The sequence below is a fragment of the Coffea eugenioides genome, chromosome 7 (genome assembly GCF_003713205.1).
Source record: "Coffea eugenioides isolate CCC68of chromosome 7, Ceug_1.0, whole genome shotgun sequence".
NCBI lineage: Eukaryota > Viridiplantae > Streptophyta > Magnoliopsida > Gentianales > Rubiaceae > Coffea > Coffea eugenioides.
Window position 1 is genome coordinate 35,014,395 of NC_040041.1, and position 26,519 is coordinate 35,040,913.

Below are 26,519 nucleotides of genomic sequence, written 5' to 3' on the forward strand. Positions count from 1 at the left end.
TTGGGGCCAGGTTACAAAGGGTGTCTGGAGTTATTTTGGCAGGATTTGTGGGGTAACACAACTTTGCTCGTCACTACGGTCTTGGCTAACAGCTTGGTGGCTGTTCTCCCCTCGGCATGCGGTAAGACGGTTCCTCTTCTCGGTTCTTCCCAGTTTTATATGTTGGCATATTTAGAAGGCTCGGAACGTTGCATACTACGAAAGAAGGCAAATGTCAGTGGCGAGGATTTGTAATGCCATTTTGTTAGACATGATAGGGGTGGTTGAGATTCAATTTAACCAGAGGCTTGGGGTGCACACGTTTCTTCAGCTATATGAGTGGACAACTCAACAACCATCGCGTTATAGTTTTCACTTGGTATGGTGGAAGGCGAAGGAGGCGGGATTGCTAACACTAAATGTGACGCCCCCACTTCTTCCTAAGGCGAACCAAAGGGTATCCGCGGGACGCCTGCCCAGCTCTCGCCAGGACTCAAGCAATTTCCGTCCAAGCTTAATACAACACTAGACGTTACGATTAAATACCATAAATACAATCAGTGCGTAAGCTTTCAAGCTTATCAATATTCAACATCTGCCCAATCATTACATCGAAATCTCGAAATACATCAATATTCAAAATATACATCAATCACAAGTCTAGCCCCAAAGTGTAACGGAAACCCTAAAACAAGAGTACGCCAAGAGGGGTTTCTCCAACATTTCTCCAAGTCCAATCCTGTTAAGGAAAACAAATCTATAGGGTGAGCAAAACGCTCGTGAGGCCAAGAACACACATGCAAGCACTTTGTTCAAATAGCAATCCCAAATTCATTAAATAAAACAGGATATTTCATTAATCAATCATTCGAGCAGGAAAAGTAAATCAGAAACAATTCAAGGATATAGTAGCTCTCAGGAGCTAAGTTCCACTCGCTCTGTCGATATCATTCGTATACTTTCCCGCATTGACCCTCCTATCAACCGGGTCGGTATTTCCATTTCCGTAGATCACCACTTTCTTTCCTCCGTCCACCGTACACCCCAAGGGCCCACAATGTCCATTATTGGGCGATACTCAACGAGTATGCCAAGCAAGACCTCTTATTAGGTCGAGCTTATATGTATCTCATGGCTCGCCCAAATCCCCGACCAAGCCCATTGCTGGCTCGAGTCTAAGGACGGCCTATGAGTTTGGGCGTCCCCCATTCATTTGAAAGTCGAGGAGGTTCACTCCAACGACATAAGCATTCATGACATAACATTGCATTTCATTCATTCATTCAATACATTTCATTCATTCATTTGAAATTAGAATGAGTGCGATAAAGTACGCACCCGCCCTTATTTTTAAAACTTTCAACAAATACCACAAATAAACAAGTATCAAAATTCACACACTTGACACTCACCGAGCAATTCAATAAGAATTATTTTCTGGGAGTTCAAGTGTCCACGGTGAGATCCTCTTGAAGGTCTCCTTGTGCGCCTGGCAATTAACAGTGGATAATCACACAATTAACCCACTTATCAAGAAGATTGTACACTAGTACAATCTAAGGATTATTTCACAAAAAGGAACCTCAATTACACGTAAATCGAGGTTCAACTTGCCTTTTATTATGTACAATATTATTTGAGTTTTTATCATGAAAATCGTAAGCAAAAGTTTTAAGAATATCAAAAGAATAAAGAGTTCTTGAAAAACTCTATTTCTTTGAAATTGGAAAATTTTTCAGTTTTATGATGAATCCTTGAAAAATCGTAACTCGCTCGGTATAAGTCGAGAATTGGAAAACTTTATACCGTTGGAAACCTCTTAGAGAGTACTATAAGTTCCTAGAAGACACTTTTCCATGAATCGAAGTGAAAAGTGGTCAAAAATGAGCTTGAAGACGCAGGGTGGGTTTTCATGGCAGAATTAAGTTGGATTTCGGCCAACTTTGGAAATTCGGCACGATTCACACGTTGCAAACCGGCCTCTGAATTTCGTAGCTCAATTATTGTTGCAAGTGAAGTTTATAATAAAACAAGCGGATCAAGAATCGGAGTTTCGAGTACCGAGATACGGTAGCCCGAAGTTGAGCAAATTCAAGACTGGATGAGAATTTTCCAGATTTGAACCTCTAACTTAAGTAATTCAATTGGGTATCGAAACGAACTTGAATTCGCACAAAAATTGGTAGTATTTCAATACTATATGGAAAGTATCTCTCTATTGAATTTTGGGGAAAAATACCTTCGGCAAGGTAGTTAATTAGCCAACCAAAGTTCAAGAAAAATCCTAAGGCAATCTGCCTTTGACTTTCATTTTCCAAATTTCCAATCGTTTAACCAAGAAAGTTATCCAACCATGGTTCATTTGTGAAATAAAGGCCTAAGAAACATCCATAATACCTTTGGTAAGTGTTTAATATCAAGAACATCAACTAACAAGTTCACTCCAAGATTTTGTTCCAAACCAGTCCAAACATTAGGGTTTTCCAAAACAGAGCAGTCCACTTGTTTCAGTCACAACTCAGTCAATATAGCTCGAAATCGAGCATGGCTTATGCCGTTGGAAAATACATTCATAGAGTTAAAATATCACAGAAGAAATCGTTCCCAAATTCGGCACCCATCTGGTTCAAAATCGGGCATCAAGTTGCTGCCTGAACACTTCATTCCAGATGAACAGAGCAACAGGACAGCGAATTTAAAACATTTGGTTCGGCTTGCTCACAAAGAATCAGAACGTGCATTATATACCAAATTAAAGCTAGGAATGTCTAGTTTCAAACACCACCGACGGCACATGATTTCGACATCCGAGGACAGAGTTATAGCCAAAATACTACTGCTGGTCAGAGACATACGCGAATCAGTTTTCCAGATTTGCTGGTTTCTCAAAAAAATTCATTTGCTCAATCAAACCTCAATATTTTCCAATGAAATTTTCCACACCTCTAATACATCATATAGGCATCCAATTCAAGCCATTAGTTCATTAAAAACTGGCCTTAAAATGGCCGAACATGGCAGGGGCAAAATCGGAAGTTTTTGCTTCTTACACCCAATGAAGTTTCTACTAATTACCCACCACTAATGCATCATTATAACCACTAAACCAACAATATAATCACCATCACTCATCAAATCAGCAACAAAAACCCAAGTGTGGGAATTCAAAGAGCCCACAATCACATTTTTACACCATATACAAGCTAACCAAATACATGCATGAACTTAACAAGGTAAGATAGCTTCCAAACTTCAAGTTTCCAAGAGTGGATCATCACTTACTTTGGGTTGGTGTTCAATCAGAAATTTCGGCCCTCTATTACCCCAGAAAAACCGTGATTTCCAGCCCTTGTTTGCAGCTCAAAATGATCCTCAAGTGTCAAGCTAGGTATGGTGCAAGTTGGTTAAATTTGGAGATGATTTGGGGTGGTTTTGAGTGAGATTAGTGAGCAGAAATTTTGAAGCAAATGTGTTAGAGAGAGGAGGGTGTTTGGAATGCTGTGAGGAGAGAGAAAATGGAGGGAAATCTGACTTCCTTTAGCTTCCAAGAGAAGGTGAAATAAGTGGTGGTAATTCACCCAAAAGTCAACTCTCGTTAGGGGCCGTTTGGTGCGATTACGGCTTGATTTCCTCGCGCGTTTGGTTCACTAGTGCACTAAACCTCCAAGGCATATATATTCATGTAAATATTATTCACTCTTAATTGTCCCGAAATAAGGGTCTAAGGTCCCTCAATTGAAGTCGCGCGTGAAAACGCGTACCGTCAAATTAAACGTTATAACGCGAAACTTCCGAGAAATTCTTATAACGATTGCACTATTAACTATCACTTGAATATTTATTCATAAGATTACCTATTTTGGGACCATAGTACAAGTCTCCAATATTCCAAGCTTATTGTGCTACTACGCGGATAAAATCTCCAAGTACTATTCACTATTTTTACTAAACGCGCTCTAGGAAATTAATTTTCGAAACGAATCATTTTAAAAATATAACGAAGTTATATTACCATGTATTTAGGTTCAATAGGTCTAGAAAATAATACTCGGAATAAATGAACAAGTAAATAATTAAATAAGCTCAAATTAGGGTTTTAATAGGAGTTTTACGAGTCTTTACATGAGTCGAGTATTAACTCCGCAAATCTCCAATAAATTTGTATCCATGCGTCTTTTGGAAAACTATCCACGCGTGAGTAATATATGCTCACCTAGAACTTATTCACATTTGATTCTCGATTAACTTTTCTTAATCTGCTATTGTCCGTTCTTAATTTCCCCAGGATAATCATACTTTCGAATACAATATCACCTTGAAACACTCGTGTTCATTATTTCTCACTTAAACAATCCTTCCGAAAATTGAAGTTGTTAACGGGACATTTCAAAAACATAATGAAGACATTATTCCATACGAATGGATTTAAAATGGTCGTAATAAATTATTTGGGAGAAACAGGTGGTTAAATACTTAATTAAACGGTTAATATTTGATAAAAATAAGAAATTTTTCGGGTCCTCACATCCTCCCCTCCTTAAAAGGAATTTCGTCCTCGAAATTCAAACTTAGAAAAATATCACATCCCTCAATAGTCATGCTTATCAAGTTAGTCAATAACTTACACTTTCCAATTCTTATCTCATAGTTTCTATCCGCCCAATTAACAATCAAGTTTTTGATCACCAAAATGCAATTTAACTTCCCAATCGGATAGTAGCTTAAGTGGCTTCCTGTCTACCTCATATAGGAAATGTTTGTACTTCTTTAATGCGAATATCACAGCCACTAACTCCAAATCATGAGTTGGCTACTTTCTCTCGTGATATCTTAACTTTCCAGAAGTATGCACAATCACCTCGTCATGCATCAGTAGTATACATTGTAAACTATCATTTGAAACATCTATATAAATCACAATACTGCCTCCTCAGCTTGGTAAGGCTAACACAAGTGCATCGATTAAACATTTTTTTTTTCCACTTTCAAAATTCCTTCTCACATTTAAAATCCCACATAACTTGCCAAGTCTTGCACTCTTAGAAAATTCCTTGATCAAACCAAAGGAAAGGTTCGACTACCATCAAGAACTCCAAATTTCGGTAGGATTTTCTAGTCGTTTCCTCTTAAACAACTTCTACTGTAGTTGAGTCAACAATAATTCCTTCCTTAGATATTGTATAACCTAGAAAGGCTATTTCCTTCCAGTCGAACTCGCATTTGCCGAACTTAACGAAAGTTTGTGCATTCTTGGGGTTTGTAAAACATCTCCAAGTACCTTTCATGATCTTCTCAAACCTTAGAGTATACCGATATATCATCAATAATGCTACCACAGATTAATCCAATTACGATCTAAAACCCCAATGCATTCAGGTCATAGTTGCTACTAGTGCATTGGTCAACCCAATGGCGTAATTGAAAGTTCAAAGTGTCTCTTTCTTGAATTGGAGGTGATTTTAACACATCAGTCTCTAGAGTCCTCAACTGGTAATAGCTCTACTTTAAATTCAACTTGAATAATATCACGGCTCCTTGCCATTGGTCGAAATTTTCCGACTACGTGAGACAATGGAGCATTTGCTCTTAGTGGACACATCGTTCAAGTCTCGTTATTGTATATATATATATATATACCCTCAAGTTTCCATTCCAAATGTGATATCTGACTCCTCAATCATTATGCTCGGAAATCTACCAAAGATTTTCTTTCACTAACCCAAGTCTCACAGTATTAATATATCAAATTGGTAACCAAACATTGGATTCCAACTTCAACACCAAGCTCCCGATTTGGTCACGGTCCCTAGTCGCCTCCAGACCTTAGGGTGGTCTATATTCTCAAGCACAACCTCGACCATGTCTAATACCGTTCGTGTCTTATGATAAGTCTAAAAGTGTGAGCAAGATTTTGAATATACATGTAAGTCGTAAAACAAATCAAAAGCGGAGTAAAGTTTCATATGTCATAATGATCATAATAGGTACATCAAGTTGGAATAGATTTATCAAATCATTTCAAAAGGAAAAAGGGAAACAATAAGATCGTAGCAAAACGTGCCAAATTGCCAAGATACAAAACAAAAGACCTTTCCCTTTTCCACAAGGTTAAATTTCCAAAAGTGCTAGTCTAGTCTAGGGTACTACAACCCCTATCCCTCGAGTGTAGTCAAAACATCCTCACTCGTAAAACTTTCACTACTAGAACCCCCTTCATAAACATTAGTACTAATTACTTCCATCTGGCACTTGATTGCTTTATAGCGGCCTAGCTGACTGTTGAGTATTTTCTCTTTTTGATAGGATTACTAGGGCAATTCGAAAACTTATGCTCGGTACTACCGCACTTAAAACATTTTTCTTGCTTTCTCCAGCACTCGGCCTCAACGTGGTTAACCTTGCCGCAGTATCCACAATGTGCATGAGAAGTGGCGGCTTGGCCAGTTCGAGGATTTTCTTTGCATTTCTTCTCTAATTCTACATTCTGGCGTAGTAATTCAATTTTCTCTGCATATTCTTGTTTCCACCGTCCTTCCCAGTACTCAGCTAGTTTTCTTTGAAATTCTACCTCATTTCGAAGAATATCCATTTCCTTAAGCATTTCCTCCAAAGTTGTCATCTTGCCGGTTGGTTTAAGTCAAATGCTAGCCTTCCAGGTAGATCAGAGGATCAAAATAAGTAACTATTCATAATGGAAGCTCGAGTCATGGTACTCTTTCATTCTTTTGCTTATAAGTTACCCCGAGATACCAATCTTAACTATCCTCTGCTTAATACGGCGAGTTCTTAAGTCTCCAAGAGATTGTTATCATTACTTACAAACATAACCAGATGCAGGGACCATATTCCTTAATATAAAATTTTCAAGTCTTAGCTCACTCTCCAATACTTACTTATAAGTTACTCGAGAAGAAACTCTAATATCTTGTTTTCACTAGTACCTTATTTGATTCCCTTAAATCGATCCTACTATTTCGAGATTAGATTCTCCGTGAAACTTAGATGGAGCGAACTTCAAGAATTGCTCAACTCCTCAACCTTACTTGGTTCTTAGGTTGGTTGATTGGTTTAGGGTTTTAGTGCTCCACTAATCATGCTAGGGCATCAATCGTCTGATTAATAGCAATAACTACACGATTATTTTCATTCATTTCTAGGGTTTTGATCCAGTCCAGCAGTCACTCTATAATCGTCTCCTTGAGCTTGGGGTTGCTTAATCCCTCACCCTCACTCCTTTTCACTCTTTTGGTCACCCATAAATTTAACATATTTAAAGGCATGACATAAAGTGAGTGCATATAAACGGAGTTTGAAAAGTGATACCTTTATCACGCCAACAAATACAAGAATAAAAAGGGAAGATACCAAAATAATCGCAAATGGGTACAACCCAATCATGGATTTGAAATCATGAAACAGTAAAGTCAATCATGCCATGAGTAACGTTTAATTGCCTCAAAAGGTAGGAAACATTGTGAAACAAGATACAAAATGCAAAGGCCTTTAAGCGAGTGCCACCCCTTCTATCTTTGGCAAAACTATTAAAATAGTTTAAATCACTAACTTAGTGATTGGCGGAGCCAAAAGTCTTAATTACCTCCGTAGGATCATTTCCATTTCCAGCACTAGGAGTTTTAAATCTCATGTCCCTTATCGAATATCTTGTCATTCTCCACTTGTTCAACCAAGATAATACACCCAGCCATCGACTTATCCATCATGTCTTTAATTTCGGACACTACCCCACAAGTCGATTCTTAGCTTTTTAAAGCTTCTCACAAGGAGCTTTTGTCTTCCTCGCTCCTTAAATATCTCAATCTCCACTTCAGGAATTCTAGTAGTCTAGACATCCACAATCGCCCTCGGTTCTCGATTATCCCCTTGAATCACCCTATTTTCCTCAAATAGCCACTTCCGATGATCGGCCACTATAAACACTCCATTACTTGGGCACGAGTAAGTCCTTTGGAAATAACATATCATACTAGTTCGGCGAGTTGGATCACACTTCCAACGAGCCCTTCCCTAGGCCCTTCACGGCCATGGTTACCATAACGCGTCTCCAAGACGGTGCAATGCCACCATTACTTTCCGTAACTTACAACTAAGATTAAAAGCTTAAATGGGACCAAATACACTGAATAAACTGGATTTGATCACCCCATATTATCCCACATGTATCACACAAGATTAAGACTCCTTATCATCCACTAATCCAAACGAGCCCTTCCAACGAGCCCTTCCACATGTATCACTTCCAACGAGCCCTTCCCTAGGCCCTTCACGGCCATGGTTACCATAACGCGTCTCCAAGACGGTGCAATGCCACCATTACTTTCCGTAACTTACAACTAAGATTAAAAGCTTAAATGGGACCAAATACACTGAATAAACTGGATTTGATCACCCCATATTATCCCACATGTATCACACAAGATTAAGACTCCTTATCATCCACTAATCCAAACCTAAGTTCTAGTTTTCGTTCCCACGAGCAGTCACTTAACTTTCCAACCAGTTCCACAGTCCGGCATCCTAAACATTTAAGCCTAGGATACACTACAGAGATCTAAAGCCTAAGCTCTGATACCAACTGTGACGCCCCCACTTCTCCCTAAGGCGAACCAAAGGGTATCCGCGGGACGCCTGCCCAGCTCTCGCCAGGACTCAAGCAATTTCCGTCCAAGCTTAATACAACACTAGACGTTACGATTAAATACCATAAATACAATCAGTGCGTAAGCTTTCAAGCTTATCAATATTCAACATCTGCCCAATCATTACATCGAAATCTCGAAATACATCAATATTCAAAATATACATCAATCACAAGTCTAGCCCAAAAGTGTAACGGAAACCCTAAAACAAGAGTACGCCAAGAGGGGTTTCTCCAACATTTCTCCAAGTCCAATCCTGTTAAGGAAAACAAATCTATAGGGTGAGCAAAACACTCGTGAGGCCAAGAACACACATGCAAGCACTTTGTTCAAATAGCAATCCCAAATTCATTAAATAAAACAGGATATTTCATTAATCAATCATTCGAGCAGGAAAAGTAAATCAGAAACAATTCAAGGATATAGTAGCTCTCAGGAGCTAAGTTCCACTCGCTCTGTCGATGTCATTCGTATACTTTCCCGCATTGACCCTCCTATCAACCGGGTCGGTATTTCCATTTCCGTAGATCACCACTTTCTTTCCTCCGTCCACCGTACACCCCAAGGGCCCACAATGTCCATTATTGGGCGATACTCAACGAGTATGCCAAGCAAGACCTCTTATTAGGTCGAGCTTATATGTATCTCATGGCTCGCCCAAATCCCCGACCAAGCCCATTGCTGGCTCGAGTCTAAGGACGGCCTATGAGTTTGGGCGTCCCCCATTCATTTGAAAGTCGAGGAGGTTCACTCCAACGACATAAGCATTCATGACATAACATTGCATTTCATTCATTCATTCAATACATTTCATTCATTCATTTGAAATTAGAATGAGTGCGATAAAGTACGCACCCGCCCTTATTTTTAAAACTTTCAACAAATACCACAAATAAACAAGTATCAAAATTCACACACTTGACACTCACCGAGCAATTCAATAAGAATTATTTTCTGGGAGTTCAAGTGTCCACGGTGAGATCCTCTTGAAGGTCTCCTTGTGCGCCTGGCAATTAACAGTGGATAATCACACAATTAACCCACTTATCAAGAAGATTGTACACTAGTACAATCTAAGGATTATTTCGCAAAAAGGAACCTCAATTACACGTAAATCGAGGTTCAACTTGCCTTTTATTATGTACAATATTATTTGAGTTTTTATCATGAAAATCGTAAGCAAAAGTTTTAAGAATATCAAAAGAATAAAGAGTTCTTGAAAAACTCTATTTCTTTGAAATTGGAAAATTTTTCAGTTTTATGATGAATCCTTGAAAAATCGTAACTCGCTCGGTATAAGTCGAGAATTGGAAAACTTTATACCGTTGGAAACCTCTTAGAGAGTACTATAAGTTCCTAGAAGACACTTTTCCATGAATCGAAGTGAAAAGTGGTCAAAAATGAGCTTGAAGACGCAGGGTGGGTTTTCATGGCAGAATTAAGTTGGATTTCGGCCAACTTTGGAAATTCGGCACGATTCACACGTTGCAAACCGGCCTCTGAATTTCGTAGCTCAATTAGTGTTGCAAGTGAAGTTTATAATAAAACAAGCGGATCAAGAATCGGAGTTTCGAGTACCGAGATACGGTAGCCCGAAGTTGAGCAAATTCAAGACTGGATGAGAATTTTCCAGATTTGAACCTCTAACTTAAGTAATTCAATTGGGTATCGAAACGAACTTGAATTCGCACAAAAATTGGCAGTATTTCAATACTATATGGAAAGTATCTCTCTATTGAATTTTGGGGAAAAATACTGACGGGTTTTTACTTTAAGTGCAAGTTTAATTCCGATTTTACACCCGTTGGACTGCAAGTATACAGGTCGCAATTTTAGTACAAGATGCGTATCGGGTCGATCCCACGAGGAGCAATTTAAACAATTACTAAGCCCCTGTTCTCTCTATTATTTAGACTTACAATTAATTTTTGAGCAGAGAAAGTCTAATGCTGTAATCTACAAATCTGATATACAAATCTAGTTTAACAAATGCTGAATGCAAATAGAGAAATTTCACTTAATGAAGATTCTAGGAATGTAGATTCCACTTATGGCATAAACTACACAAATGAATGGATTTACTTCTTGCTATTATTCTTGCTTAACCAGAGATTTATTTCCAAGATTACCAAGTCTCATTTTCATGATGAAATGGCTTAGAGCAATATAGATTTCCCTATTTTCATGGTGAAATACTACTACTACTCCGTTTTATTTCATGAAATGCTCAATAATCCACCTAAGTGTATCTCTATTTTCATGAACATACAACTCAAGCACTACTCATGTGTTTCAATTGTTATTACCAATTCTCATTGAATAATAACACTATAAACATGCTATTGGTGATCAATCAATAACAAGAAATCACAGCTACACAAGTAGACAAGTTAACTCAAGATATAACAAGTGTAAATCACATTCAATTAGTATTATTTAGCCATAAGTTTCATCTACTCCCTAGATGAAGGAGTTTAGCTACTCATGAATGATTTAACAATCAAATTCACAAGTTTATTACTGCAAAACATCATAAAGTACAAGTATAAGAAAGATAAAAGAAAGCTTAGCCAATTGAAGGTGAAGCTCTCCAATTCCTGCTATGTTCTTGCACAATATGATTACAAGTGAAAACTCTAAATGCTTCTCTAAGAACTCTTAACTAGAGAGAAAACTTGTTGCAAGAAGGAAAACTAGCTACGTCTGGTCCTCCTGGCTTCTCCCCTGTATTTCTGCATAAAAGGTGGTAGAAATTCCATTCCTCTCACTTCATAATTTCCTCCACTCAGATTTTGTAAAAAGAAGTCAAAGATATGATGTTTCCTTTTGTCCACACTCATTTGGTCTTCTCTTTTATTGCAGAAGCATGTGCACCGAATTCCCTTGCATCTTATAGCTGGAAAGTGGTATGCACACAAGAGAATTGACTGAGTCAAATTGCAGAATTTCGGCTATAAAACGCGCCTACACAAAACGCGGTATAAACTCGCGTTTTGTCTACTCGCGTTTTCACTCTGGCCTTATTTCAACTGCGATTTTCTCCATGATAAAGGCCAAACTAGCTTTTGTGCAAAACACAAAAGTTGTAGCCCTTTGAGTTAGCTTTCCAATGCTTCAAGAATCATCCAAATCGGAGCATTGTAACCTGAGATATGATCGAAATACTGTCACCTGTTCAAACCTCTGTTTTAACTTCCGACCACAGAATGCAGCTTCTGTATTCCAACGTTTTGCCCATGAAGATGGCAGAAATGGATTTCGATGTATTCATACGAATTGTAGGTCTCTTTCTTAGCTTTAAAATGGTATAAAGATCACCTCAATCCGATAAGTGTAGCTCCAGATATGGTCAAAATACTGAAGAGTGTCAAAACTGACTTGTATTGCATTTCCTCACTTGAACGTTTTTCACTTCATTCTTCTTGTTGCCACTTGAATTTATCACCAAATCTCTATTTTTTACCTCATTTGACATCCTTTGGTGATTGAATCATCATTCCTGCATAAAAATGAAGTTTTTACCATTAAAATCAATAGAAATGCAATATTATCCACTTTTACCAAAAATATATAATTTTACCAAAAACCTCTTTATTTTAATTATAAAACTAAATAATCAACTCAAAATTAACTAATAAAATGCACTTAAAAATACGTAAAATAAACTCTTATCAAATACCCCCACACTTGAATCATTGCTTGTCCTCAAGCAATATAAAATTCCAACCATCAATGATCCAAAAATTGAAAATAAACATATGTAGTATTTCAACTCCATTTCCTTGAATCAAGGTAAATAACCCTTATGTGATCTTTCCATTAAGTTCAAGTACTCATAATATCAAGCAAAGAAGAGCCAAGTATACCATAATTTTACCAATTCAACTCAACTTCTTATTTTTATCTAATTTCGCAAGCAAGCAACTCCTATAGTCAATAAAGATGCTAACTAATCTCATGATCAACTTCTTATTTTTCTTAAAGAGGGATTTAATTTACTTTTAATTTATTTATTTTTTATTTATTTATTTTAAGGGTTAAATATTACTTAAGTTGTGAAAAATGCCTTTTGACGCGAAGATCAACATTTTTAGATGCAGATCCCCGGTTACTCAACATTTCACATACTCAAGTTGCTTTGCATACTCTTAATTCAAGTACCTTTTTACGCGAATGTCGACATTTGTAGATGCCAACCCCCGGTTACTCGGTACGAGAATCATTGGAGTAGAATAACCATTTTTTTTATTTTTATTTTTTTTAACAATATATAATAAAATTCCCTCTAAGAGTAATCATGAGAAGAGTATGACACTTATTAACCATATTAATTTCTTATCTTATAAAATTAGATAAAAAGAAGAATTTTCATCAAATATACAAAATGTAGGCATAATTTTCTCCACTTTACTAGATATACTTTCCTATAGATGTAAAAATTATAATCACATAAAAATCATTTCCAAATTTCATGAGAAAAGAAGTATCAAAACCGCATATATTTATTTCAAAAGGATAAGTGACAAAATTTTATTTATTTATTATAGTTAATAACATATATATGTATAAGGTTTTGGAAAAATTTTGACAGAGTCTCCCCTTAAAAGTGGACTAAATCTCCCTGCCAGCAACCACAAGAAACACCATTTAAGCACAAGAATTATATCAAACACAACTAAAATGACAAGTACCACACATTTCTTCCCCCACACTTAGAATACACATTGTCCTCAATGTGTAGGGAAAGAAAAGAAAAGAAACAAAAGAAAGGAACAAGTGACTCCCCAAGTGAGATGACTGCAGTCCAGTGAAGCCTTGAATCATGAGTCATCGACCGCTCAACCAGCCACAGACAACGATCTACTAGTTACTGCCACAAGTTCCAATATTCAAAATAAGGAATGTAAGTTAACATTTTTCAAACAAAAGATAAAAATAACAAGCAAACAAAAGAAAAGCCAGCCAAAGGGCAGCCTCAATCATCCTCTTCATCGTCATCTTCATCATCATCGATGGGAGGTGGGCGTGTGCCTAAATGATCTTCAATTCGGTCCAGGCGAGTATCCATTCTGGCTAAATAATGGTCGATGTCATCCAAGCGACCGAAAAGCCGCTGCCAGTTGGTCTGTGGCGGAGGAGGAGGTGGTGCTGCAGTAGATGGTCCAGCTCCATCGCGACCATGTCTAGCCTTTTGTCTCCGCTCCTGAACAGGGCGTGGAATGTCTCCCGTACCAATACCAAGGCGGCGAAGAGTAGTGATAGTCATCTCAGCACGTGGTGGAACATACTCCCGCCGCATGCCTTCCAAGGGAACTTCAAAACGGGGGAAGATTAAAGTCAGTAGACGAGGAAATGAAAGTTTGAAAGAAATTGTCTTACGCCTCGCCGTAGACCTAATGTGGCTGATGATGATGTTCGGCAATGAAATTCGAGCATACGGGGAAGTTCGGTTGTGGAACATGTAATCAAGGAAGTAAATATCGCTCTTGCGAACCTCCGTGTGCCCCGTCTTCTTTGGGATGACATTGTGAGCCATCATGTAAATGATAAGCCGATGACGAGGTTCGAATACATTTGCCAATATAGTCTCCTTTCTGGTAGAGCGAAAAGGTTGGTACTCGAGACCAAACCTAGCCATGGCCAATGATGGATCCCACCTCCTATTCGGGGGAACAAACTCCTTCTTCAAGTCTACTGGACGTCCGTCATCCATACACCCCAAAATAGCAGCCAAATCTTGCCGTGACAAGGTGATTCGTCTTCCACGCACCCAGGACTCAATTATTTCTCCACTATGGCGCGCCTTACTTTCAATGTTGGCGTAAAACTCGCGCACCAGGTCTGGGTAGTAATGGTTTGGAAGGGTGAGAATCGGAGCCCATCCTAGCTGAGCAAAAGCTTCTGAGATGTTGTACATCATCTCAACTGGTGGACTGACGTGCATCTCAAACAAAAACTCCAAATTAGCACGCGCCTCATGCCACTCCTGATTCCTGCGAGTGTTGAACCTAGCACTGTCAAATACCGATCTTCCCGCTCCACGGGAGGTGCCCTCACCAGGTCGACGGTTAATTGGTGGAGGAGAAGGTGAATTCTCCTCTTCAGTCACCTCCATCTCTTCATTAACCTCCCTCTCCTCACTACTAGAGGATGAAAGTACCGCTCTTCTTCCTCTTGGCATAGTACCTAAAAAATATTTCAATTATTCACATGTACTACAACTCATTTTTTTGGCAACAAAAGTTCAGCATTAATCCAAATAACCTCAAATACAATTGCTTAAGTTCTAATCATTCAATGATCGTACAAGACATATTTTCTGCCTAAAGTTGCCCAAAATCACCAAATTACACAAGATATGTATCAATTATAATTCAATTAGTGAAAATAGGAGCAATTATGATTATAACTATTTAGAATTAACAATAATAATATGCTTTTAGCTATAATCATGTTTAGGCAAAAATTAAACTAACTAACTCACCAAATCAACCAAATTACTCACTATACACAATGCACATGCTTAAACATCATCAACTAACCATTTTTAACCATAATTTAACATCACCAATGGCTCGAAAACATCCTAGTTCTTTTTTCCAATTTCATCTAAATATAGCAATTGTGAATTTTAAAGTACTTGAAAACCAATAAATTGCTACATTTAAACATTTAAACATGCTTAAACAATCATAATAATCATGAATAAAATCAAAAATAGCCATGAACCTCATCAAATTTTCGAAATTAAAAGATGTCAGATAGCTCAGGATAACAAATATGAACTTCTAAAATCAAAAGATTTGATGAAGAAACTTACCTCAATCACATAGAAGGATGTTTGGTGATGCTAAAAATGCAAAAAGCCCTATGAAACAACCTCCAATTGACCTCCAATTGAAGAAATTAGAGTTTAAGAACCCTAACCTTCAATCCCTCAAAAACCTGATTTTAGGTGTTTTTCTTGGATTTTAATCGGTTAAAAAGGTTGTATGAAGCTCAAAAGGTGTTGGGGTGATGATTTCTAGCAAGATTATGGAGTATAAATGAAAATTTGTGAGTTGGGTAGAAGGAAGAGGGAAAAACGCGGCTGGAAAAATTGGAGAAGTGAAGAAGAAAGGCTGAAATCGCGTTTCTGAATGCTATATTCAGACACGGAAAACGCGACTAAAAACGCGCCTTCAACTCGCGTTTTTTAAGTCGCGTTTCCTGCACAAATCTTGCAGGAATGAAAACGCGACTGTGATGGAAAACGCGACTTCGAGTCGCGTTTCTGAAGTCGCGTGTTTGAGTCTTGATCCAGGCTTGAAAACGCGACTTCCATTAAAACGCGACTTTTGGTCGCGTTTTGAAGGCGCGTTTTCTGTTCTGCAGGTGCAGAATTGAAAACGCGATTCCGAGAAACGCGACTTGTAGTCGCGTTTTCTTTGAAAACGCGTTTTCGCCTTCGATTTTTAGCAGAATTTCAACTTTTGAAAAATTACAAAAGGTACCCCAATGACTCAAAATGCATCATAGATCATTTGTTTGCCAATTTTAATGACTGGAACAAATGTAAAACATTAAAAACATGCATTTTACCCCTTTATAATGAATCAAAAACACCTTTAACGCAAATCGAGGGGTTGAGTTGTTTGATCAAAGTTCGCCTTTTTTGTACTCAATTGGTCATCCTTGCCTTCAATTGCCAACCCTACATTACAAAAACAACAATTTAGCTAAAACATTGATTCAAACCACAAAATCACACCAAGTTAACAAATATAACCTAAATATTGGGTTGCCTCCCAATTAGCGCTTTTGTTTATAGTCGTTGGCTCGACTGAAAAAGTTGAATCACTTTAGAGCATTAGAGAGAGATTTTCTCCCCATGGGTCGAAACTCCCGAACCAATCCACCATGTGGTGAACCATGCATTGATCTTCATAGTCCAATTTCCTCAAATGCCAAGGAGGGATATTAGACTTGTCATAGAGAGGCTCAACTTCACCTTGGAGTGGATTTTGCTTGTCTTTTCTGAATTGGCTCAACTTTTCACCATTTTCTTCATGGAATGGCGAATTTATTAAGCCAACTTCCATCCTTATCTTCTCCTCCTTTGTTCCTACACCATGAAAGTTAGTACCAAGGACATTTATAAATTTAACTTCTTCGGTCCTTTCTTGGTTAACCTTTTCATCATATGGCATATTAGAAACAAGAGCAGTAGGCTCTATATTCCCTTCTTTATTATCCAAATTGAATTCCAATTCCTCACCATTAACCCGTAATATAAGCTTACCTTTTTCTACATCAATCATAGTTCGTGCAGTGGCTAAAAACGGTCGTCCTAGAATAATTGGCATTCTCACATCTTCTTCAATATCTAAGACAACAAAATCCACAGGTATTATAGATTGTCTTACCTTTATGAGCACATTTTCCAAAATACCCGTGGGACGTGTGATTGACCGATCCGCCAATTGCAATGTAATATTGGTAGCTTTTAGCTCTTGAAGTCCCAATCTCCGGGCAACCGATAACGGCATAAGTGACACACTTGCACCTAAATCACATAAAGCATTAGAAAAATGCAATTGACCAATAGTGCAAGGAATAGAAAAACTTCCCGGATCCTTCAACTTCGGTGGTAGCTTATTTTGAATAATTGCACTACATTCCTCCGTTAATGCAATTGTCTCGCAGTCTTCCAACTTCCTCTTTCTAGTCATGATTTCCTTGAGAAATTTCGCATAAGACGGAATCTGCAAAATAGCATCGGCAAAAGGAATGTTAATGTGCAATTGTTTGAAAAGTTTAACAAATTTTTCAAAATCTTTATCAAACTTATTTTGCTTTAATCTTTGTGGAAATGGAACTGCAGGGGGTATTGGAATGTTAGCGGAAGATGATGGTTGATTTTCTCTTGATTTCTCCCGGCTATTTTCTTCCACTATAGCCTCTTGGTTCCTCTGCTTTTCTTCTTGTTTTTCATTCTCATCTTTCTCAACTTCCATCATTGGAGGATCTTCTAATTGCTTACCACTACGAAGAGTAATGGCTTTGACATGCTCCTTAGGATTTACCTCCGTTTTACTAGGTAATTCTCCTTGATTACGATTATTCAAAGAACTAGCAATTTGACCAATTTGGACCTCTACATTCCTGTACATTGTAGTGAGTTGGTCCAATCTTCCTTCTACTCGCTCAAATCTGTCTGAAGTAACTTTGGCGAGCTTTTCCACTGCCATTTCCCAACCAGGTTTAGTTTCAGCCTGTGGTTGCCTTGGTTGAAATCCCGGCGGATTGGTTGGCCTTTGTTGATTGCCTTGATCTTTCCATCCAAAGTTTGGATGATTTCTCCACCCCGGATTGTAAGTATTCGAGTAGGGATTATTTGGAGCATTTCGGTTGTAATTATTGACAAATTGTACCTGCTCAGAATCAACACACTCATTATATCATGTTCACCTCCACATATAGAACAACATGCTACATGTGCATTAGATGAACTTGGACCAACTCCACCTTGTCTACTTAGCAACTTCATCACATTATTCATTTGAGCACTCAACATATTGAGAGTGTCCATTTCTATCATACCTGCGTGACGTCTTGTATTACCTCTCTCATTGGCCCATTGGTAGTTATTTGCTGCCATTTCTTCTATCAAATTATGAGCTTCTTGGGGTGATTTACCCATTAAAGCTCCACCTGCGGCTGCATCGATCATAGTTTTAGTAGAAAAAACTAAACCATTATAGAAGGTTTGTATGATTAACCATTCCGGCAGTCCATGATGTGGACATTTCCGAAGCAAATCTCTAAACCTTTCCCATGCCTCATATAATGATTCACCTTCCAATTGGCTAAAACTAGTGATATCCATTCTAAACTTAGCAGTCTTACCTGGTGGAAAATACTTATTTAAGAATGCTCTTGATAGTTCATCCCATCCAGTGAAAGTATTAGGAGCATGAGAGTGTAGCCAAAGTTTGGCCTTATCTCTCAATGAAAATGGGAACAATCTTAGCCTTATGGCATCATCACTAACTCCATTCATTTTAATTGTATCACAAATTTCCAAGAATGTAGCTAAGTGTGTATTAGGATCTTCTACTGCATTACCTGCAAATTGAGATTGTTGAACCATCTGGATAAGTGATGGTTTAATCTCGAAATTGTTAGCATTTACCGTAGGCCTTACTATACTTGTTTGAGATCCTTGTGTTCCCGGTAGAGCAAAATCTCGTAGAACTCGCCTATTTGCTTCGTTTTCGGCCATTTCTTCTTCAAATGGTAGTTCTATCAAAATTTCCTCTATTGGTTGCCAAATCTCTTGTTCCTCTTGCTGTTGTGTGTGCCTCCTTTGTCTACGTAGTGTCCTCTCAATTTCTGGATCGAAAGGTGCGACTTCTCGAGACTCCCGGTGCATACATTACAAACAGAAATAAGGGATATTATGCAACTTCAATGGTAAAAAAAAACTGATTATAATATAAGATTAAATATAATCTAAAAAAAATAAAGCTGTCTAAATTAATAAAGATGATTAGGCTCTAATATTGCCGCTCCCCGGCAACGGCGCCAAAAACTTGACGGGTTTTTACTTTAAGTGCAAGTTTAATTCCGATTTTACACCCGTTGGACTGCAAGTATACAGGTCGCAATTTTAGTACAAGATGCGTATCGGGTCGATCCCACGAGGAGCAATTTAAACAATTACTAAGCCCCTGTTCTCTCTATTATTTAGACTTACAATTAATTTTTGAGCAGAGAAAGTCTAATGCTGTAATCTACAAATCTGATATACAAATCTAGTTTAACAAATGCTGAATGCAAATAGAGAAATTTCACTTAATGAAGATTCTAGGAATGTAGATTCCACTTATGGCATAAACTACACAAATGAATGGATTTACTTCTTGCTATTATTCTTGCTTAACCAGAGATTTATTTCCAAGATTACCAAGTCTCATTTTCATGATGAAATGGCTTAGAGCAATATAGATTTCCCTATTTTCATGGTGAAATACTACTACTACTCCGTTTTATTTCATGAAATGCTCAATAATCCACCTAAGTGTATCTCTATTTTCATGAACATACAACTCAAGCACTACTCATGTGTTTCAATTGTTATTACCAATTCTCATTGAATAATAACACTATAAACATGCTATTGGTGATCAATCAATAACAAGAAATCACAGCTACACAAGTAGACAAGTTAACTCAAGATATAACAAGTGTAAATCACATTCAATTAGTATTATTTAGCCATAAGTTTCATCTACTCCCTAGATGAAGGAGTTTAGCTACTCATGAATGATTTAACAATCAAATTCACAAGTTTATTACTGCAAAACATCATAAAGTACAAGTATAAGAAAGATAAAAGAAAGCTTAGCCAATTGAAGGTGAAGCTCTCCAATTCCTGCTATGTTCTTGCACAATATGATTACAAGTGAAAACTCTAAATGCTTCTCTAAGAACTCTTAACTAGAGAGAAAACTTGTTGCAAGAAGGAAAACTAGCTACGTCTGGTCTCCTGGCTTCTCCCCTGTATTTCTGCATAAAAGGTGGTAGAAATTCCATTCCTCTCACTTCATAATTTCCTCCACTCAGATTTTGTAAAAAGAAGTCAAAGATATGATGTTTCCTTTTGTCCACACTCATTTGGTCTTCTCTTTTATTGCAGAAGCATGTGCACCGAATTCCCTTGCATCTTATAGCTGGAAAGTGGTATGCACACAAGAGAATTGACTGAGTCAAATTGCAGAATTTCGGCTATAAAACGCGCCTACACAAAACGCGGTATAAACTCGCGTTTTGTCTACTCGCGTTTTCACTCTGGCCTTATTTCAACTGCGATTTTCTCCATGATAAAGGCCAAACTAGCTTTTGTGCAAAACACAAAAGTTGTAGCCCTTTGAGTTAGCTTTCCAATGCTTCAAGAATCATCCAAATCGGAGCATTGTAACCTGAGATATGATCGAAATACTGTCACCTGTTCAAACCTCTGTTTTAACTTCCGACCACAGAATGCAGCTTCTGTATTCCAACGTTTTGCCCATGAAGATGGCAGAAATGGATTTCGATGTATTCATACGAATTGTAGGTCTCTTTCTTAGCTTTAAAATGGTATAAAGATCACCTCAATCCGATAAGTGTAGCTCCAGATATGGTCAAAATACTGAAGAGTGTCAAAACTGACTTGTATTGCATTTCCTCACTTGAACGTTTTTCACTTCATTCTTCTTGTTGCCACTTGAATTTATCACCAAATCTCTATTTTTTACCTCATTTGACATCCTTTGGTGATTGAATCATCATTCCTGCATAAAAATGAAGTTTTTACCATTAAAATCAATAGAAATGCAATATTATCCACTTTTACCAAAAATATATAATTTTACCAAAAACCTCTTTATTTTAATTATAAAACTAAATAATCAACTCAAAATTAACTAATAAAATGCACTTAAAAATACGTAAAATAAACTCTTATCAAATACCTTCGGCAAGGTAGTTAATTAGCCAACCAAAGTTCAAGAAAAATCCTAAGGCAATCTGCCTTTGACTTTCATTTTCCAAATTTCCAATCGTTTAACCAAGAAAGTTATCCAACCATGGTTCATTTGTGAAATAAAGGCCTAAGAAACATCCATAATACCTTTGGTAAGTGTTTAATATCAAGAACATCAACTAACAAGTTCACTCCAAGATTTTGTTCCAAACCAGTCCAAACATTAGGGTTTTCCAAAACAGAGCAGTCCACTTGTTTCAGTCACCACTCAGTCAATATAGCTCGAAATCGAGCATGGCTTATGCCGTTGGAAAATCCATTCATAGAGTTAAAATATCACAGAAGAAATCGTTTCCAAATTCGGCACCCATCTGGTTCAAAATCGGGCATCAAGTTGCTGCCTGAACACTTCATTCCAGATGAACAGAGCAACAGGACAGCGAATTTAAAACATTTGGTTCGGCTTGCTCACAAAGAATCAGAACGTGCATTATATACCAAATTAAAGCTAGGAATGTCTAGTTTCAAACACCACCGACGGCACATGATTTCGACATCCGAGGACAGAGTTATAGCCAAAATACTACTGCTGGTCAGAGACATACGCGAATCAGTTTTCCAGATTTGCTGGTTTCTCAAAAAAATTCATTTGCTCAATCAAACCTCAATATTTTCCAATGAAATTTTCCACACCTCTAATACATCATATAGGCATCCAATTCAAGCCATTAGTTCATTAAAAACTGGCCTTAAAATGGCCGAACATGGCAGGGGCAAAATCGGAAGTTTTTGCTTCTTACACCCAATGAAGTTTCTACTAATTACCCACCACTAATGCATCATTATAACCACTAAACCAACAATATAATCACCATCACTCATCAAATCAGCAACAAAAACCCAAGTGTGGGAATTCAAAGAGCCCACAATCACATTTTTACACCATATACAAGCTAACCAAATACATGCATGAACTTAACAAGGTAAGATAGCTTCCAAACTTCAAGTTTCCAAGAGTGGATCATCACTTACTTTGGGTTGGTGTTCAATCAGAAATTTCGGCCCTCTATTACCCCAGAAAAACCGTGATTTCCAGCCCTTGTTTGCAGCTCAAAATGATCCTCAAGTGTCAAGCTAGGTATGGTGCAAGTTGGTTAAATTTGGAGATGATTTGGGGTGGTTTTGAGTGAGATTAGTGAGCAGAAATTTTGAAGCAAATGTGTTAGAGAGAGGAGGGTGTTTGGAATGCTGTGAGGAGAGAGAAAATGGAGGGAAATCTGACTTCCTTTAGCTTCCAAGAGAAGGTGAAATAAGTGGTGGTAATTCACCCAAAAGTCAACTCTCATTAGGGGCCGTTTGGTGCGATTACGGCTTGATTTCCTCGCGCGTTTGGTTCACTAGTGCACTAAACCTCCAAGGCATATATATTCATTTAAATATTATTCACTCTTAATTGTCCCGAAATAAGGGTCTAAGGTCCCTCAATTGAAGTCGCGCGTGAAAACTCGTACCGTCAAATTAAACGTTATAACGCGAAACTTCCGAGAAATTCTTATAACGATTGCACTATTAACTATCACTTGAATATTTATTCATAAGATTACCTATTTTAGGACCATAGTACAAGTCTCCAATATTCCAAGCTTATTGTGCTACTACGCGGATAAAATCTCCAAGTACTATTCACTATTTTTACTAAACGCGCTCTAGGAAATTAATTTTCGAAACGAATCATTTTAAAAATATAACGAAGTTATATTACCATGTATTTAGGTTCAATAGGTCTAGAAAATAATACTCGGAATAAATGAACAAGTAAATAATTAAATAAGCTCAAATTAGGGTTTTAATAGGAGTTTTACGAGTCTTTACATGAGTCGAGTATTAACTCCGCAAATCTCCAATAAATTTGTATCCATGCGTCTTTTGGAAAACTATCCACGCGTGAGTAATATATGCTCACCTAGAACTTATTCACCTTTGATTCTCGATTAACTTTTCTTAATCTGCTATTGTCCGTTCTTAATTTCCCCAGGATAATCATACTCTCGAATACAATATCACCTTGAAACACTCGTGTTCATTATTTCTCACTTAAACAATCCTTCCGAAAATTGAAGTTGTTAACGGGACATTTCAAAAACATAATGAAGACATTATTCCATACGAATGGATTTAAAATGGTCGTAATAAATTATTTGGGAGAAACATGTGGTTAAATACTTAATTAAACGGTTAATATTTGATAAAAATAAGAAATTTTTCGGGTCCTCGCACTAAATATGGATGGATGCTCCAAGGGAAATCCAGGAGTGAGTGGTGGTGGGGGAATACTTCGTGACTCATCGAGATTGCCATTATTTGCGTTCTCAGCTTACTTTGGGGAACTTTCGAGTTTGTGCGCAGCGGCATTAGCCTTGGCAATGGGGATTCGTTTGTGCGTTCAAAAGGGGTTTACCAATGTAAGTATTCAAGTTGATTGACGTGCGCGGGGTATACATATAATATTAAGCTCATCCCAATCAAGTTTTACATTTATAAATTCCTAAATACCCCACACGCGATTTATCGCAAGTATACGAATCGTGAGCAAGTATAGGGTATTAAGGGTCGATCCCACAAGGAAGATTGCAATTACCGGTACTACTAAAGCTTCTCTATTATTTAGACAATCAATGAATTATAACAAATTAAAGCCTACTGAAATTATACAAGATAGCAAATAAAAGCTCCTTAGGTTGTGGTATCCCCAACTACTCATGCAAGTGCTATATTTGGATCATTGAGTACTACATCTAGGCTAATTATGGTGTAATTTCCTTATGCATTTGAATCCTACTTTCGTAGTGAATCAATTATACTCATAACTAATCCATACCTATTTTCATGGTTATGAAATTAGCTACAAGTTCATTTCTTCAATGAAATTACATGAAATGAATCACTAAAAACCACATAAGTGCACCTCTACTTTCGTGAGTGTACTCCCTATGTTTAGCACTTCTTGAACTAGTGTTAAATCTCAATTTTCATTGCAGAAACAACACCTTAGATAATCACAATCAATGGTACCAGATTAATCATGATTTAAGAAGCCAAAGTGCTAAATAACTTGCTCAAATCATAGCAGTCAAATAACCAAATAATAAACACTAACAATTATAGAAAGTTCAACCAAACCCAAGGTATAAACTTTAGAAACACATAATGAACACAAAATCCAGAACTTGTATATTAACTAAACTTGGAATCAAATACAAAAGATAAAGAATTTGGAAGAAATACAACCCTTGTCACATGAGCTTTCTTCCTTGCCTTCTTCATCCTCCATCTTCATCCTAATCTAGATAATAAACAAGAATGGAAAAGCTACACTACTCTATACTAAGCTAAACTAACACTAGGGAGATGAAAGAGCTACATTTCTGCAGTTTCCAAGCTTCTCCCGTAGCTCACTCTCTATATTTTCTGCTATGAACTCCCCATCTCCTATTTTTGCAATGCATTTGGCTATTTTATGATGAAAGGTGGTCAAGAAATGAGGATTACATCTCCCTTTTACAGCTGGGAATGTTTCTCACATGTATAGCATCCAATGTGAGTTGGTGGAGGTGAAATTGAGTTTTACGCGTACAGAGCAGCCTTTTCTGACCTGTGATCCGAGCTGCTACAGTACCTCGGATCCACTAACCCAGAAACAACCGAGGGTTCGGATGAATAGTGGATCCGAGTGTGGATCACTTGCTCTGTTTTTGGCCCAACTTCAACCAATCTTTTCTTGATGTTAGAGGCTGAACCAGCTCATGTCTAAAACACGAAAGTTGTAGCCTTTTGAGTTATCTTTCTAATGCATCAAGAATCACCTCATTTGGATCTGTGTAGGCTGAGATATGACTGAAATACCCTTGCCTGCTCATTGCCCTGTTCCAGCTTCGACCAGTAGAAATTTGCTATTGTAATTCGGCATTTTGACCTGGAAAACCTTCAAACTGGATTTAGATGTCTTCACCAAAGTTGTAGATCTATCTCTTATCTTCAAATGGGTTCAAGAATCATCCCAATCCGATCATTGTAACTCAAGTTATAGCCGAAATACGAAAATGTGTCAAAACTGTCAAAATACACAAAATCCAAGTAAAAAGTGATAAAAACCTCATTTAATCACTTAAAAGCATTTTTCACCAATTATAGCCAAAATGATTCATATTCTTCCAATAATATAACCAAAGTGACTAAAAATAATATAAAATGTCATACAATTATTACGTAAATTAGTCACTTATCATTGATTCTCTAGTTCTCGTTGGGATTCTTCAACGGCGGCTCCAGTGCCCGTGGGTAATACGACGGGAGGTAGACCAAGGCATGATTACCGATGTGGCGCGATTGTCTCATTGCTACAGAGAAGCAAATAGGTTGGCGGATAGTCTGGCAAAGGTGAGTGCATCCAACAATAACCAGAATGTCACCATTTATGATGAGTTCAATGCAATTCCAAGACAGACGAGAGGGGAAATTCGCATAGACAGGTTAGACATGCCTTCCCTCAGGTGGAGGAAAGTAGGTTAACCTAGGAGGTTGGCTAATTTGGGATTCTTTAGAAAGAAGTAACAGATAGATTTACTGCTTCAGATACAGGAGATGGTGCACTCGTACTAGTTGCTTGATAGTATGAAGGTCCTGGAACACGAAAGGTTTTGATGATCAATCATGGGAACCTGCTGACCGTCTTGCAAACATTGGAGTGGAATCGCGAATTACCTCAATTTATGAATCATTTTGTGAACTGCCGCACCAGGTGAGAGGTGACTTTGCTCTTCATCAATTGGGATTTCCAAATTTTCGTAGAGTTAGAATATAGCAAGTGGCATGTGTTATTTTTCTTGAATTTGGGTTTGTTGGCAGGGAGTTTCGTCCATTTATAAGGGGAAACTCTGTCAAAAATTTTCTTGAAATAAATAAAATATTTATTTTTAAAAAATAATAATAATAATTTTCAGCACATCATGACTTATCCAGTTCCATCTCAAAAGATGGAGTTGGAAACTCTTGAGCTTACATATGTCTTGTTCGGGCAAAGTGCCTTTGCTATTAGAGTCTTAGCCTTTATGAGATAGTAACAAGTTCTGGTAGACTATTGGCTAGTCTCAATAAGTTTAGGCTTTCATACTTATAATCATTTATCCCACTCATGACTGGTATAGGTGTCCATAAAATTTTTTGACTGGTCAATAGGAAGTAAAATGAACAAACTGCTACATGAGGAGTATTCTCCTGAGTAGCACCATATTTTTCGTATCTCTAGCAACATACATTCTTAATCTTCAATAGTTGCAAGGTGAACTTTACTGTTAATATAAGAAGTTCAACTCCAT

At 37.5% G+C, this 26,519-nt stretch overlaps 1 non-coding gene across 1 annotated transcript; it reads left to right on the forward strand.

Moving 5' to 3' along the window:
* Positions 1-18,406: 18,406 nt before the first annotated feature.
* On the forward strand, positions 18,407-18,513 carry LOC113778928. The gene has a single exon (XR_003469393.1). It is a non-coding gene; the product is annotated as a small nucleolar RNA R71 (small nucleolar RNA).
* The last annotated feature ends 8,006 nt before the right edge of the window (positions 18,514-26,519 follow it).